The following is an 18,042-nucleotide window of genomic DNA, read 5'->3' as shown; positions in this document are numbered from 1 at the left end:
AGTGGAGTGATAAGTACGATATTTGCCTTTCTAATGTAGTGAAGTTAAAGTCATAAGTTTCCAAAAATAATATTCAAGTAAAGTACAGATACTCAAAAAGTGTCCTTAAGTACAGTACTCAAGTAAATGTACTTCGTTACTGTCCACCTCTGCTTGTTGGATAATTGACAGTTGTAACCAGACAACCATTTGACATCAAGTTTGAAATATCAAGATCGCAGCTCAAATCCTTGGAGCTCATACGCTGCATTCGGTCGAGGAGGATGTTTTCCAGTCAGGTCCCCCCCAAAGGTTTTAATCTGACTGTTTGTTTTTTTTCATAGTGGGTAACGTATCTTGGCATTGTATGCTTTTTTTTTATCCAAACAATTTCTTACTCTGAACACTTGTGTAAACATAATTATTATATAGTTTAATAGCAATTTTGTGTGTTTTTCCTTAGTGTTAGATAATTTAAAACTACCGCCGATGGAGTTTGAGTAGTTCTTATGTCCGATAATGTTCGATCGTAACTATATAGTAATGATGTAAAGTTCACTGCAGTCCACCAGGCACCCAGCAGAGTCACACCATAATAAATGTCGTGGTGTTGTTTCTGGCGCATGGCATACAGTGTCAAAGAAATGAATACATATGTATTCGTAACTGCGATGCGATGCATGATTGGTATCACTGTGACGAGACAACGCAGGAATTTATTGCCGTGAAATACACTACACTACACAATTCGATTGTTCATATGCTGTAATATTAGTATTTTATTCAGGTTGATTTTGTACTCTTGTAAATATTTTGCTCATACAGTCATCAGGAGCTCTGCTTTTAGGCCCTGACTAAATATTTATATCACTATTTATTTCCAGCTATTTTATTATGACAACCATGTGTACAATATAATGAGAAGACATTCACGTCTGTCATTTACATGGACATACTTATATTTATCCCAAGTAAATTGTACATAATTATTACAGACATGATCTGGCGACCTTACTTGAGCAGAAATATGTCTGGAAATCTTAAAAGTCACTCTGGATAAAAATATCTGCCAAATGCTGTGTTTATACTTTTGATCTAGTATTGAAAAGATAAAATTTTCATTTATGAGCGTATCAACTGTGATTTTGAACAACTGCATTGCTTGACGTATTTGTTGGCGAATCGGAAGGGTTTTTTTTTTCAATTGTTTTGTTCTGTTAGGTGATTTTTAATTCACTAGGAGTTTTCCAACATGAAACATTTCTCTAAGACATTAAAAAATCTTATTTATATAACAGAGACTGTGTCCAGGTTGTTTTGACCTGAGAATTAAAATGCCTGGCCTTTTGAAAAATATGAATAGTCATCTGTGTTGGATGAAAGTACAGAAAAATAAAATGTTATCCAGGACCTGAATGTTCTGTATGAGTCAACTTGATCCTTTTGAGATTTCTCAGCAACACAAATTGACCTGAATAGCAAGTGGGAGGTAAAACGTTTTAAATGAAGAGAGTTACTGAGAATCACATTCCAGATTTCGTCCCCCTTGCTTTTATAATAACCTCTACTCTTCTGGGGAGGCTTTCCACTGGATTTTGGAGTATGGCTGTAAGGATTTGTGTTCATTCAGCCACAAGAGCATTCATGAGACCAGGTCCTGATGTTGGGTGAGGAGGCCTGGGGTGCAGTCGGTGTTCCAGGTCATCCCAAATGTGTTCAATGGGGTTGAGGTGCAGGACACTCGAGTTCTTTAACTCCAACCTTAACACACCATGACTTCATGGAGCTTGCTTTGTGCACAAGAGCACTGTGGTGTTGAAACAGATTTGGGTCTCTTAGTTCCATCCATCCATCCATTATCTGTAACCACTTATCCTGTTCTACAGGGTCGCAGGCAAGCTGGAGCCTATCCCAGCTGACTGTGGGCAAGAGGCGGGGTACACCCTGGACAAGTCACCAGATCATCGCAGGGCTGACACATAGACACAAACAACAATTCACATTCACACCTACGGTCAATTTAGAGCCACCAATTAGCCTAACCTGCACTGTATGTCTTTGGACTGTTGGGGAAACCAGAGCACCCGGAGGAAACCCACGTGGACACGGGGAGAACATGCAAACTCCACACAGAAAGGCTCTCGTCGTCCACTGGACTCAAACCCAGAACCTTCTTGCTGTGAGGCGACAGTGCTAACTACTGTACCACCGTGCCGCCCCCTCTTGGTTTCATCCATCCATCCATCCATTATCTGTAGCCGTTTATCCTGTCCTACAGGGTCGCAGGCAAGCTGGAGCCTATCCCAGCTGACTATGGGCAAGAGGCGGGGTACACCCTGGACAAGTCGCCAGATCATCACAGGGCTGACACATAGACACAGACAACCATTCACACTCACATTCACACCTACGCTCAATTTAGAGTCACCAGTTAACCTAACCTGCATGTCTTTGGACTGTGGGGGAAACCGGAGCACCCGGAGGAAACCCACACGGACACGGGGAGAACATGCAAACTCCGCACAAAAAGGCCCTCGTCGACCGCTGGGCTCGAACCCAGAACCTTCTTGCTGTGAGGAGACAATGCTAACCACTACACCACTGTGCTGCCCCTCTTGGTTCCAGTGAAGGGAAATTATAATTCTATAGAGTTCAAAGACAAATATACAATTATGTGCTTCCAACCTTGTGAGAGCAGTTTGGGGAAGAGCCATATATAGGTGTAAGGGTCAGGTGTCCATGTATTTTTGGCCACATAGTGTGTAAACAAGTACGTCTGAAGGATCTGCCATCTTGTAAAGGGGTTTGTGTCATGGTTTCTGTCCGTATTTGTACAGATGTGAGCATTTTTAATTAAGTATTCCATAATTTAAATAAGTAAGGAATAAAATGTGGGGCGGCACGGTGGTGTAGTGGTTAGCGCTGTCGCCTCACAGCAAGAAGGTCCTGGGTTCGAGCCCCGTGGCCGGCGAGGGCCTTTCTGTGTGGAGTTTGCATGTTCTCCCCGTGTCCACGTGGGTTTCCTCTGGGTGCTCCGGTTTCCCCCACAGTCCAAAGACATGCAGGTTAGGTTAACTGGTGACTCTAAATTGACCGTAGGTGTGAATGTGAGTGTGAATGGTTGTCTGTGTCTATGTGTCAGCCCTGTGATGACCTGGCGACTTGTCCAGGGTGTACCCCGCCTTTCGCCCGTAGTCAGCTGGGATAGGCTCCAGCTTGCCTGCGACCCTGTAGAAGGATAAAGCGGCTAGAGATGATGAGATGAGATAAAATGTGATGAAACAACATCAGCAACAACAACACCAGGGTGGTGTGATGTGGCCTGATGCCACATGGAGTGGAGTTCATTGTTTTCTTATAACATCCCAAACTGTTTCATTCCTCATATGTCACGTCAAATTGCCGATACTTTTTTTATTTATTTATTAAGCAACAACAAATACAATTTTCAATCTATCCATTTATTACTTACGTTTAAATTTCTGCAACATCCACAGCATTCCTCTTAACACATACGTGATAGAAAAGTTCTAAACAGTTGTTCTCTTTTCACTATATCAATGATATGATTTTTTTTTGTTAAATTACAATGTTTTTAAAACTTGTTTATTATTTGTCTTAGATTATGTGATGCGTCTGCCGTTTAAGTCTGTGTGAATGGCTTGTTTTGATGGAAACTGTAACATATTAGAAGGAGCGCATAACCACATAAACCTATGATTTGCTTTGCGGGCGGCACGGTGGTGTAGTGGTTCACACTGTCGCCTCACAGCAAGAAGGTTCTGGGTTTGAGCCCAGTGTCTGACAGGGGCCTTTCTGTGTAGAGTTTGCATGTTCTCGCCGTGTCTCCATGGTGAGATTGTCCAGGGTGTAGTCAGCTGGGATAGGCTCCAGCTTGCCTGCGACCCTGTAATGGATAATGGATGGATGGATGGATTTGCTTTGCGGCCAAAACTATAGTCAAAGTTGCTGATATAGAAAATAAATCAACGCCTTCTGACCAATCAGATTCATCCATCCATCCCTTATCTGTAACCGCTGATGAGAAAGCTGGAGCCTATCCCAGCTGACTACGGGCGAAAGGCGGGGTACACCCTGGACAAGTCGCCAGGTCATCACAGGGCTGACACATAGACACAGACAACCATTCACACTCACATTCACACCTACGGTCAATTTAGAGTCACCAGTTAACCTAACCTGCATGTCTTTGGACTGTGGGGGAAACCGGAGCACCCGGAGGAAACCCACGCGGACACGGGGAGAACATGCAAACTCCACACAGAAAGGCCTCCATCGGCCGCTGGGCTTGAACCTAGAACCTTCTTGCTGTGAGGCGACAGCGCTAACCACTACACCACCATGCAGCCCCCAAACAGTTTTAAGAATTCAGTAGTGCTTTCTTAAGGGTGTGGGGTTTTTTTTAACTTTATTTACTTTAAGTATCATATATTTTATCTATGGCGGCATGGTGGTGTAGTGGTTAGCACTGTCGCCTCACAGCAAGAAGGTCCGGGTTCGAGCCCCGGGGCCGGCGAGGGCCTTTCTGTGTGGAGTTTGCATGTTCTCCCCGTGTCCGCGTGGGTTTCCTCCGGGTGCTCCGGTTTCCCCCACAGTCCAAAGACATGCAGGTTAGGTTAACTGGTGACTCTAAATTGAGCGTAGGTGTGAATGTGAGTGTGAATGGTTGTCTGTGTCTATGTGTCAGCCCTGTGATGACCTGGCGACTTGTCCAGGGTGTACCCCGCCTTTCGCCCGTAGTCAGCTGGGATAGGCTCCAGCTTGCCTGCGACCCTGTAGAACAGGATAAAGCGGCTAGAGGAGATGAGATGATGATATTTTATCTAGTGTTAGTTAGTGTACAACTATTTACTTTGTTAACCCCTCTAACAAAGGGAAATGGTGTCTGGATCTAAAATCAATTTTTGTCTTCTTGGGCAAAGATACTTCATATATATTTTATATCACCTACATCAAGGAGAAAAATAAATGTGTATTTCACAGCAGTAAGCTCTCTGACCTTCTTACAGAATACTTGACTACTGTGTGTGTGTGTGTGTGTGTGTGTGGGCTTGTGTGGCTGTATGGCGTCTAACACTGGATCTGGCTTTTTAATTTGTCTGTGCTGCAGACAGCACTCTGGAAAAGTCATTCAACTGAGTGCACTTCCAGTTGTGGCAACAAGGCACTTTCATTCTGTCTCTCATCTACATGCTTAGATTTCAGTGAGCATGATTCTCAAAGTAGTTCATGTGTGTGTGTGTGTGTGTGTGTGAGAGAGAGAGAGAGAGAGAGAGAGAGAGAGAGAGAGACTGACAAGGAAGGCGACATTACACTTTGTGTGCCTTGTCTGTCAAGGAGAATGAAAGCAATGAGATGGTTTTAACATGTGCACGCTTAAAGGAAAAAAATGGCCCAAAAGAGTGCACATCATAGAATACTCTATGATAGCACCTAGATCCCTAAACTGAAGCACTCGGAGACTTATAAATCTGCCATTTTAGACTGATCTGACTCACAACACTTTCACGCATGAAACTGTATTCCTTTTTTGTTTTCCGCGCTTGGTTTCATTTTCACAAAAGAAGCTCTGTTGTGTGCAATGTCCATGGAATTGGTTTTATATATTCGTTCTCTTGAAGGAGTGCAGTGGCTTGTACTTGGGAACCAAAGTGGAAGAAAGTGTGCACAAGAATTATAGTGTAATGTGTGTCCACATGAGCTTGCTCCGGGTTCTCTGGTTTCTTGTTACCTTCAAAACATGCCAGCACAACAAGGTGTGTGTGTATGTGTGTGTGAGCATGGTGCCCTGCAATGGACATCCCATTCAGGGTGTATTCCTGCTTCACGCCCAGCATTCCAGGGATAGGCTCCGGATTTAAAGCGACCCTGACCAGGATAAAGCAGTAACTTAAAATAAACGAATGAATGAATTTAGTGGCTGTAAACATGAGCTGGTCTGAGAATTGCACCTTACTGCATTATGACAGAGCTCGGGGTGCCAATATTTCCTCGCTTCAGCCCCTTTTCGTCTCTTAAACCTGCCATACCGTACAGTCAACTCCAAAATGACTGGCACCCTATAAATAAGCAAAAATGATTGTATGGAAATAAACATTGCACACAATTATTCACATTTTCCACAATTGGAGGAAGTGTTTACCCTTCACCCAAACAAATCATTCTCGTCAGAACTTCCTTTTTTAAATAAAAGCATTTTTATCTCAAAAAACAAATGTGGTAAAATTTATTGACATCTCAGTCGAATATTAATTATTACCTCCGCCAACTTTGTTGGAGGTTATGTTTGTTTGTTTGTTCCCAACATAACTCAAAAAGTAGTGAACAGATTTTGATTAAATTTGGAGGAAAAGTGAGCCATGGTCCAAGGAACAATTAATTAGATTTTAATGCAAATCTGAATATGTGGCTTGGCAGAGGTACAGTGTCTTGCAAAAGTATTCATCCCCCTTGGTGTTTGTTCTGTTTTGTCGCATTACAAGCTGGAATTAAAATGGATTTTTGGAGATTTAGCACTATTTGATTTACACAACATGCCTACCACTTTAAAGGTGCACATTGTTGTGACACAAACAATTATTAAGATGAAAAAACAGAAATCTGGAGTGTGCATAAGTATTCACCCCCCAAAATTCAATACTTTGTAGAGCCAACTTTTGCTGCAAGTCTCTTGGGGTATATAATTAGCTTAGCTCATCTAGCCACTCGGATTTTTGCCCATTCCTCAAGGCAAAACTGCTCCAAGTCCTTCAAGTTAGCTGGGTTGCGTTGGTGTACAGCAATCTTCAAGTTATGTCACAGATTCTCAACTGGATTGAGGTCTGGGCTTTGACGAGGCCATTCCAAGACATTTAAATGTTTCCCTTTAAACCACTTCAGTGTAGATTTAGCAGTATGTTTTGGGTCATTGTCCTGCTGGAACGTGAATTTTCGTCCCAGTCTCAAACCTCCAGCTGACTCAAACAGGTTTTCCTCCAGAATTGCCCTGTATTTAGTGCCATCCATCTTTCCTTCAGTCCTGACCAGCTTTCCTATCCCTGCAGATGAAAAATATCCCCACAGCATGATGCTGCCACCACCAGGCTTCACTGTAGGAATGGTGTTCTCAGGGTGTTGGGTTTGCGCCACCCATGGCGTTTCCCATGATGGTCCAAAAGATAAATTTTAGTCTCATTTGACCAGAGAATCTTCTTCCATGTGTTTAGAGAGTCTGCTACATGCTGTTGGAAAGGAGGTGAATACCAATGCAAACTCCAGATTTCCTTTTTTTTTCATCTTAATTATTATTTGTGTCACAATAAAACAACAATTTGCACCTTTTAAAGCAGTAGGCATGTTGTGTAAATCAAATGGTGCTAAAACTCCATTTTAATTCCAGCTTGTAATGCAACAAAACAGGACAAACACCCAGGGGGATGAATACTTTTGCAAGACACTGTATGCCCTCTACCGAGTGCACTTCTAGTATTATTCGTGTTGCTGAAATCTGGCATCAGGTCTGTTTAAATACACACACATCAGTTATACAAGCCCATGAGGATATCAGATGCTGAAACTGGCACTGATGAAAGGCTACAGGATGATTAACACAAATTATACATGGATTAGAGCAGCAATAGTCTCTAAATGTACAATACCATGGCAGGGTTGCCTAATAAACTGTCCACGAAGTGTACACTACTTTTGTATCAATGGAGCACTCAATAATACGCCACTACCAGTCAGTGTAGTGAGAATAATCCACCACATAAATAATATCTTCTCATCTGTGGGCCTGTAGCGATCTTTTTTTTTTATTGTTGAGGATGACAAATAGTGCATGGTAACAGATGTGCTGCAGTCAATAATTATATACAGTAGTGTGCAAAAGTCTTAGGGACATGAAATAAATGCTGTAGAGCAGAGACGCCTTCAGAAATTATGAAATTGAATGTTTTTACAATTAAAAAAAAATACTGTAAAGAGCAGGAAACCATAATAAATCAAACAAAGTCAAGATTTGGTGTGAGATGACCCTTTACTTAAAAAAAAAAAAAGAAATAGCAGTCTCGGGTACAGTGAGTGCAGTTTTATGTGGAAATGAGTTATACTGAGCCTCTTCCAGAACCAGCCACAGTTCTTCTGGACACTTTGACTCTCATACTCACTTCTTCATTTTGCACCAAAACCCGGGAGCCTTCTTTCTTTCTTTCGTTATTTATTTATTTGTCTGAAAGGTTATTTCTTAAATAAAAATGCTGCTTTGTTTCCTGACATACAAACATTTTTTTTTTCTGTAACATTTAACTTTGTGCTGGAAAAGTAATGTTTGGAAATCTAAAACGTTTTTGTACTGACTTGATAATGTAGAAGTCATTAAAGGTGCTGACTGCAAAGTCATCTGAACTTTTTGAAATTTTTTATTGTGCATGACATTTTCCTTTGTAGGGGCGGCACGGTGGTGTAGTGGTTAGCGCTGTCGCCTCACAGCAAGAAGGTCCGGGTTCGAGCCCTGTGGCCGGCGAGGGCCCTTCTGTGTGGAGTTTGCATGTTCTCCCCGTGGGTTTCCTCCGGGTTCCCCCACAGTCCAAAGACATGCAGGTTAGGTTAACTGGTGACTCTAAATTGAGCGTAGGTGTGAATGTGAGTGTGAATGGTTGTCTGTGTCTATGTGTCAGCCCTGTGATGACCTGGTGACTTGTCCAGGGTGTACCCCGCCTTTCGCCCGTAGTCAGCTGGGATAGGCTCCAGCTTGCCTGCGACCCTGTAGAACAGGATAAAGCGGCTAGAGATGATGAGATGAGATTTCCCTTTGTCTCGCAAGAACAATATCATGCAAATGAGATGTGATCATTTTGATGTCCTGAGGGTCGCTTTTCTCCGGTTTGGGACCATAATGAGGTAAATACTACAGCTCTAGGGAAACAGTTAAATACGAGGAGCTTTAGCTAATTAGCATAACTCTGGAACTGCGTCACACCAAGATGGCGATGTGCGGAAAACATCGTGACTCTGCATCGACCTCGGAGAGTTTTGAGTTGCAGGGATGTAATTTGTTGTTGACATTCATGAATAGATCCGTGAAACAAAAGACGAATATATCTTTTCTCTGTTACTGCTTTTGCATTATCGTTTCTTTCTCTGTAAGATCAAAACATTGTGTATAACTCCATACTTGCTACTGTGGAGTCGAGCCCATGCATTCTAAGGCTAAGATAGCTAAGCGCTAGCTAGAATGATTTAGTTATCTGTCCAGAAAAATGACACGCCATCTAACCTTGCGCTATCTTGCAGTTGTACTCACTAGGCAGGCTTTCCTTTTCTTTTCCATTGGCTTTTAGCTGGCAGGAGAGCCGAGTCCTCCATGTTTGCCCATGCCGACTTTTTTTGGTTAAAAGTAGGTCAAACAAACACGCCCCACGGTGGTTACGTGATATTGGTGCTCACTTGCTTCGGCAATCTCCGGAATCATAATACACGGGATGCATTTTATCGCGACAAAAGTATACATGGTGTGTGTGTGTGTGTGTGTGCAGCAGCGAAACATCTCAAAACTCCAATAGCAATAGAAATAGAACATTTTGCCCAGAATTCAAATTTGCAGTCAGAACCTTTAAATGAAAATATAACAAAGTGTGTACTAAAAATAGGGTGCCTAAGACTTTTCACTCTACTGTACTTTCAAAGTTCATCTATAGAGTAAAGGTTTGCTGATAAAATGCAAAAGTAGTGTAGTTACAAGGTAGTTTGTGTAACTTGTTGGCCTTCTTAGCAAGTAAATATTTGCATATGAATGTGTATTAAGATGTGTGTACAGTAGGGGTGTAATGCAGTGCCTACCGTATATCTGTATCTGTTTAGGCCTTCAAATCTGTATTTGGCTTTAAAGGAGAACTGAAGTCATTTTTAAACTTGTTTTATTTCTTAATTAACGTGTTATTCAATTACGTTTTCGGTTTTAGTAACCTTATATCGTGACTCGTATTGGCAACTAATTGCAATTAAATATTATACTTAACGGCCTATTCGGTTTATAGCCGTGTTGAATTTAGTTCGTTTGGTCCACGGCAGGCGTCGCTTATCCGTGCGATCTTCACGAGACTTGTGCGAGACTTTGGAACATGAAGTGTCAGCCAGGTGTCAGTGCCGCCATTTTGAAAACTGTTTTCCAAACGAAATATTGCACAAAAACGAGTTTAAATGACGATTACTGCCTACTTTTTTTTTTTCAAACTTTCCTGATTGCTATCAAAACAAACAAAACTTCCAGCTTGATTACGTCAGCATTCGAAAGAGGGCGCGCGTCTTTTGACGACGTTGGCAGATGTTGGTCGCTTTGATTTCCGCTGTACGTTTTACTTCCATCCTACGATGTCTCGCACAGGTCTCAACGAATCTCGTTTACGGCCATCGCTTTGACATATGGACTGATATATTACAGAGCATATTTCAAACACTCATAACTTGCTATAGCAGCGACAAAATAGCAATCAAAAATGGTATTCCTGAATTTAATAAAATGAGAAATAGAATTTTGATTTTAAAACAATTTGCCTTCAGTTCCCCTTTAAACCAGAGGGATTTTGTTTTGTTTCGTTTTGCCCCAGAACACTTGAACACATTTGGGGGGGGAACAAGAGGAAGAAATGCCAGTACTGTCAGAATGATCTATGAATTCTGCCTTTGACAGTTCCTCAACCTCAGCTAAATCACTCACGTTCATAATTGTTCCCAACTACACCAACTTTTTTGACCAACAGGGAATGGGTTCTTGAACCGGTTCCATTCAGGATTCTTTGAATCTTGGTGCCAGCTAGCGAACCAGCCCATGTTTTCACCAGTTTTGAGGAGAACTGTTGTTATTAAGGATGCGTCATGAATGGAGGGCGTGGCACAATTCACAACAGGAGTAGACAGTAGTATGTATTGATTGCCTTAGGTGGGGTTTACATTAGACCGTATCAGCGGATCATCAGATTAACGTTTTAAAAACGATTAGTGTGCACACAGCAACGCCAATACATGATTCGTGTGCACATAGCAACGCCAATACACGGATACGCTCGGCTCCGCAGGCATCCTGCGCTCCAAATCACTCCGCCCTGAACAGCGAGTGCCCTCTGGAGGGTGCGCACTCCGGCCCTGCGCAGCTCACACAGTGCGCGAGTGAAGTGCACAAGCAATGATTCGGGACTGAGTCGCTGTGTGTGTGATCCCAGCGCATATCACTTACCACTTGCAAGTGGAAGGATGGCAAGCCTAAAGACAATCATAACTACACAATGGGCAGTATTTGCATCAGTATTTGCAGTATTTTCATACTTTTATACTCTTTAATGAAAGGTGATACAAGGTGGAAGTCCGCGCCGTTTTTCTGACCAACGCCAGCGAATCAGGAAGGTGGATGTCACAGTGACGTTGTCCAATGACGACGCCAGCTAGAGCTCAGCACAGCGTATCCGCGTATTCTCAATGTTTACACAGCACCAGAGCTGACACGATCTGGATTGAATACGTGGACCCTGGCGGATTCCCGTTTCCCGGTGTTTCCAGGCGTTTTAATGTAAACGGACAGTGCATCCGCGAAGAAAACGAGACAGATACGGTCTAATGTAAACTTGGCCTTAGAGCTTTTGTTCTGTTTGTGCAGATGTTTGTTTTCAGTCCATTTTTTTTCTGAAGATGTATCCTTTTCAGATGTGTTCTCCATCACTTCCTCTCCAAACTAATGACACGCCCACTGATGTCATCACGGTTCACGCTGGAAAAACCAGCTATAGTTTGGTTCCAGCTGGGAACCAACTTTTCAGGTTCTGAACCCATTTATTTTTGGTCGAAATGCTCTGAACGGTTCAAAATTTGGTGCACGAATCAGAACAGAACCCGTTCCCTGTTGGTCAAAAAGGAATACTAGAGACCCGCAGGAGACCTTTTTTTTTTTTTTACCTCATGCTCCTAATTGTTATTTTTCCTTGTACCTGGCTGCAATATTTTCTCATGAATTTCTTTGGTTGTAATTCCTAAAAATTAACAGACTCCGAGCCTAACTTAAACCGTAGTGACCATGCTCAGCCAGTCACTAAGGATGAATGAACTGATGGTGTAAATACATGTTCATGAACATGATATTTGCTTGTCTCTCACTACCGCGTGAAAGTAAACACTGGATCCCAGTCCCGATGCACACCTCTAGTCTGCGTAATGTGCATCCTATTCTGTATTATATATCTGTAGTTGTATCTGTTTAGAACACAACCTGTTCATTACGAATTATTTATTCATATTCGGATTCATCCCTAGTGTATAGTGTGTTTGTGTGTATTAGTGAGTTATAATATCGTGGATAGGGTTATGATTATGAAAGGCCGAAGCCTGTAGCAATGCAGCTCTACTGAAATGGGCATTCATTATAAACATTGTTTTTTGTCAACACATTGTTCATCTGTTGTTGTTATTATTACACAAGTTCAACCTACCAGCTCTCACTGAGTGTGTGTGTCACAGGTGGCCCGGTGGTAGCTGGGGAAGTGCAGGAAGTCTGCGATATTGTGTGTGTGTGTGTGTGTGTGTGTGTGTGTGTGTGTGTGTGTGCAGGCGAGGTATCCTGTGTGTTCGTGGCCCATCACCCTGGGCGGCTTCCACTTCCAGGAACCGCAGCGGCAGAAAACAGTGGTGTGTGTTTCCTGGTGTGAGCTGCTGTTATCAGCAGCCACTCGAACCTGTGTCTTTTCCCTTGCAGGTTTCCTAAAGCGCCGTCCTTGCAAATCCGGTGTCAAGATGTTGCCGTCTGATTGTCGTGGCAAGCCTTTCTCGAACACACAAAAGGGAGCCGAGTGAGTCGTTGTGATAACGCAGAGCGGAGGGTGTTTGGCGATGTTCTGACCTCAGCATTTCTCTTTCTGTCTTCATCCATGATACACCAAGCTACAAGCAGATTCAACTTCATGTTCAGTCCACAGATGAATGTGTCCTATTGACCCAGGCTTTATCTTTTGACTTTATCACAATGGTAATTGCAAAGTTGATTTAAAATTCAATATACCTTATCGGAAAGAGGGCGAGGAAACTCTGAGGCTTAGTACGGAGAGGAGACGAGGGGATCAGGACACTTCATCCAATGCCGTTTCGTCCAGTAGTTAAGACATTTTGTCCAAAGCCTTTTTCATACGCACTATCAATAATTTTGTATTTCAGGTATTCCGGTGTTCGCGAATAAAAGCCCCGCCAGAGTGCTGCTCTGCGCCTAAAGATTTAACACGATCCAGCCGGCTTTAAAAATGAATAACTCGGCCAACGGAGCTCACAGCGAAGCCAAATCTGACAGGCACCTCCCTCTAAGCCTCTCCCTTGGAAAGAGCAAGGTCTCGGGTTGGTACCGTAGGACCACGCCTCGGACCAGGATTCGCGAACGAAGCCCCCGTGAGAGCGCTGCTCTGCGCTTGAAGATTTAACATGATCCATACGATGGTACTCATTTGCTTTACAAAAACTCCATTGAGAATTCCTCCTTTTTTCGAACAAACAGATATCTGAAATATAAAATAACTGATAGTCCGTATGAAAAAGGCTTTGGACGAAATGGTCATGGGACGAAATGACCTGTGTTCATACTTGATGGTCGGTAGAAGCGTCTTATCTTCAGAGAAGTCTGACTTTTTTAAATAATATGGGTCAAAACCACACATGTCTATCTTTGCTCCAGCGTTCAAATTGTGGTAATACTGAGAAAATTCAGCATTGTTTACAAGACACACTTTCAGCGGCTGCCATCCTAGTTGCTTTGTATATCCACCATCATGGCGGACGCTCATGACGAAGCACATTTTGATCACGTGGTTGCAAGTCATCCATAGACAGCTACTTGTTCTTCTTCTGTAATTGTGTTGGTGGTGGTTGATATTCAAATTGAGTGTATTACCACCACCTACTGTTTGGGTGGAGAACTACTGGCTGTTGAATTGCATCCGTTTGGGAATAACTGCATACAGACATCTCATCTCATCTCATTATCTGTAGCCGCTTTATCCTTCTACAGGGTCGCAGGCAAGCTGGAGCCTATCCCAGCTGACTATGGGCGAAAGGCGGGGTACACCCTGGACAAGTCGCCAGGTCATCACAGGGCTGACACATAGACACAGACAACCATTCACACTCACATTCACACCTACGGTCAATTTAGAGTCACCAGTTAACCTAACCTGCATGTCTTTGGACTGTGGGGAAACTGGAGCACCCAGAGGAAACCCACGCGGACACGGGGAGAACATGCAAACTCCACACAGAAAGGCCCTCGCCGGCCCCGGGGCTCGAACCCAGGACCTTCTTGCTGTGAGGCGACAGCGCTAACCACTACACCACCGTGCCGCCCGCATACAGACATAGTTCCGTAAAAAAAGTTGCTGACAAAGCGGTGTTGGGGGTGGCCGGAGGGGTGGCCAGAGCTTAATTGGCTCCACTTATCCTGTGCAGGGTCACGGGGAAAGCTGGAGTCTATCCCAGCTGACTATGGGTGAGAGGTGGGGTACATCCTGGACAAGTCGCCAGGTCATCACAGGGCTGAGACAAGCAACCATTCACACTCTCACCTACGGTCAATTTAGAGTCACCAGTTAGAGTAGTAGAGGTGGGGTACCAGTAGAGGTGGGGTACATCCTGGACAAGTTGCCAGGTTATCACAGAGACAGAACCATTCACACTCACATTCACACCTACGGTCAATTTCGAGCCACCAATTAGCCTAACCTGCATGTCTTTGGACTGTGGGGGAAACTGGAGCACCCGGAGGAAACCCACGCGGACACGGGGAGAACATGCAAACTCTACACAGAAAGGCCTCCATCGGCCGCTGGGCTCGAACCCAGAACCTTCTTGCTGTGAAGCGACAGTGCTAACCACTACACCACCGTGCTGCCCCCGGTGAAATATGCTCGGTGAAATATGCTCGGTGAAAATCCAACATCACATAAAAATATTAAGGTGAACACTGATTGGGTGTTCGTCTCTGTTCGTGTGAACGGTGGTTGATAGGCCTGTGTATGTAGAGTCTGAGAATATTACTATTTTTATTTATGAAACAAAATTCATTTTTTACAAAACAAATAAATTAAAAATAAAAAATTATTAAAAAATATATGACATTCTCTCTCTCTCTCTCTCTCTCTCTCTTCCCTTTGGGTGGGTGGGCCAGTCTTGTGATTGGATGGGCCAGAGCTGTGCCCCAGTAGTTCTATTCCACAACTGTAGTAATCTATATTATGTTAATAACCACTCAACTACTGTAAGTGCAGAGAAACGCCATCCATCATTACTTTAAGACATGAAGTGCCTTTTAGTTTATAAAAATAAAGAAAGAACATTGAATTACAAGGTGTATCCAAACTTTTGACTGGTACTGTGCTTGTATACACACGGCGCATGAGATGTTCCTGATTGCAGGTCTGGGTGTACTCAGGTGTAAGGTGTGATGTGAATTTAGGTGTGATGTGGCAGACTGAAACCACTTTGTTGATTCATATTAACAAAAAAACTGACTGGAATATTTTACTTTGTTATTCTCAAGTAGAAAAAACAAGTAGAGCTACACATAAAAAAATATGAGTTTTAAAATCAATTTGTTATGCTTCAATCTAGACAAACTACCCTTTAAGCTTTGGTGTCCTGTCATATCACTGGCTGTGTGTAATGTGTTCAGCTCTTAACACTAATGGAAATAAACACACTAAGTAGATGTGTATGGGCTCCTTATTTGGGAATGCAATAGGAGACATAAAACAGCATACTACTACTACTACTGCGAGTTGGCCTAGTGGTTAGCGTGTCTGCCTCTTCATCGGGAGATCATAAGTTCTACTCATGATCGGGTCATACCAAAGACCATCGTAAAAATGGTACCTACGGCAGTCTGGCAAGGCATACTGCAATACAGATGTGAGTGGGGAGTCAAACTCTCGCGGTTACCAGAGGACTCGCCCCGCACTGTAACCATGGCTATGTAATAGGCGAGAGGCCGAAGGCTACGGAAATGGGGATCAGCGCCGCTCTATGTGCCACATGGCGTGGGAAGGACTTTGATTTTTGACTACTACTAATAATAATAAGTGTATACCGAATTTGAATATACAGTTAATGGGTTGCACTGGGGTTCAGAGAGAGACTGCCAGTGCAGCCTGAGATGCATTAACTTCAAGAGCATCTGTGTGATAGAGGCTGTTATCATCAGGCTGTAAACGAAGCTTCTGCTTTCTCTGGCTCGACAGACCAAGATGAGATCCAGATGGCAGGAGGAAAAGTGTTTGCTTTGAGTTATTGCAGAGAGAGAGAAAGAGAGAGAATTCAACACCATGATAGATAGATAGATAGATAGATAGATAGATAGATAGATAGATAGATAGATAGATAGATAGATAGATAGCTCAGTGCCATGATAGATAGAGTAATCAATGTCATGAGAGAGAGCGAGAGAGAAATCAACACCATGATAGATAGATAGATAGATAGATAGATAGATAGATAGATAGATAGATAGATAGATAGATAGATAGATAGATAGATAGATAGATAGAATCAACATCATGAGAGAGAGAGATCAGTGCCATGAGAGAGAGAGATCGATGCCATGACAGACATACAAACATACAGACATACAGATAGATAGATAGATAGATAGATAGATAGATAGATAGATAGATAGATAGATAGATAGATAGATAGATAGATAGATCAGTGCCATGATAGATAGAGAGTAATCAATGCCATGATAGAGAGAGAAAATCAACACCATGATAGATAGATAGATAGATAGATAGATAGATAGATAGATAGATAGATAGATAGATAGATAGATAGATAGATAGATAGATAGATAGATCAACTCCATGATAGACAGACAGTAGCTTGTGTGTGTATTTGTTTCTGCTCTTTGTATAAAGTTTATCATTTCCACACTTTGATTCCTGTAACTGCCAGTAAAGCTAACTCGACTCGACTCGACTCGACTCGACTCTACTGGACTGAGTTAAATCTGAGTGTAAATGAACCCGGAGTTAAATCTGAGTGTAAATGAACCCGGAGTTAAATCTGAGTGTAAATGAACCCGGAGTTAAATCTGAGTGTAAATGAACCTGGAGTTAAATCTGAGTGTAAATGAATCCGGAGTTAAATCTGAGTGTAAATGAATCCGGAGTTAAATCTGAGTGTAAATGAATCCGGAGTTAAATCTGAGTGTAAATGAATACGGAGTTTAATCTGAGTGTAAATGAATCCGGAGTTAAATCTGAGTGTAAATGAATACGGAGTTAGATCTGAGTGTAAATGAATCCGGAGTTAAATCTGAGTGTAAATGAATCCGGAGTTAAATCTGAGTGTAAATGAATCCGGAGTTAGATCTGAGTGTAAATGAATCCGGAGTTTAATCTGAGTGTAAATGAATCCGGAGTTAAATCTGAGTGGAAATGAATCCGGAGTTAGATCTGAGTGTAAATGAATCCGGAGTTTAATCTGAGTGTAAATGAATCCGGAGTTTAATCTGAGTGTAAATGAATACGGAGTTAAATCTGAGTGTAAATGAATCCGGAGTTAAATCTGAGTGTAAATGAATCCGGAGTTAAATCTGAGTGTAAATGAATCCGGAGTTAGATCTGAGTGTAAATGAATCCGGAGTTTAATCTGAGTGTAAATGAATCCGGAGTTAAATCTGAGTGTAAATGAATCCGGAGTTAAATCTGAGTGTAAATGAATCCAGAGTTAAATCTGAGTGTAAATGAATCCGGAGTTTAATCTGAGTGTAAATGAATCCGGAGTTAAATCTGAGTGTAAATGAATCCGGAGTTAAATCTGAGTGTAAATGAATCCGGAGTTAGATCTGAGTGTAAATGAATCCGGAGTTTAATCTGAGTGTAAATGAATCCGGAGTTAAATCTGAGTGTAAATGAATCCGGAGTTAAATCTGAGTGTAAATGAATCCAGAGTTAAATCTGAGTGTAAATGAATCCGGAGTTTAATCTGAGTGTAAATGAATCCGGAGTTAGATCTGAGTGTAAATGAATCCGGAGGATAAACCGGCCA

The sequence above is a fragment of the Neoarius graeffei genome, chromosome 22 (genome assembly GCF_027579695.1).
Source record: "Neoarius graeffei isolate fNeoGra1 chromosome 22, fNeoGra1.pri, whole genome shotgun sequence".
Taxonomy (NCBI): Eukaryota; Metazoa; Chordata; class Actinopteri; order Siluriformes; family Ariidae; genus Neoarius; species Neoarius graeffei.
The sequence above is the reverse complement of the archived record's forward strand: the minus strand, read 5'-3'. Positions refer to the sequence as shown.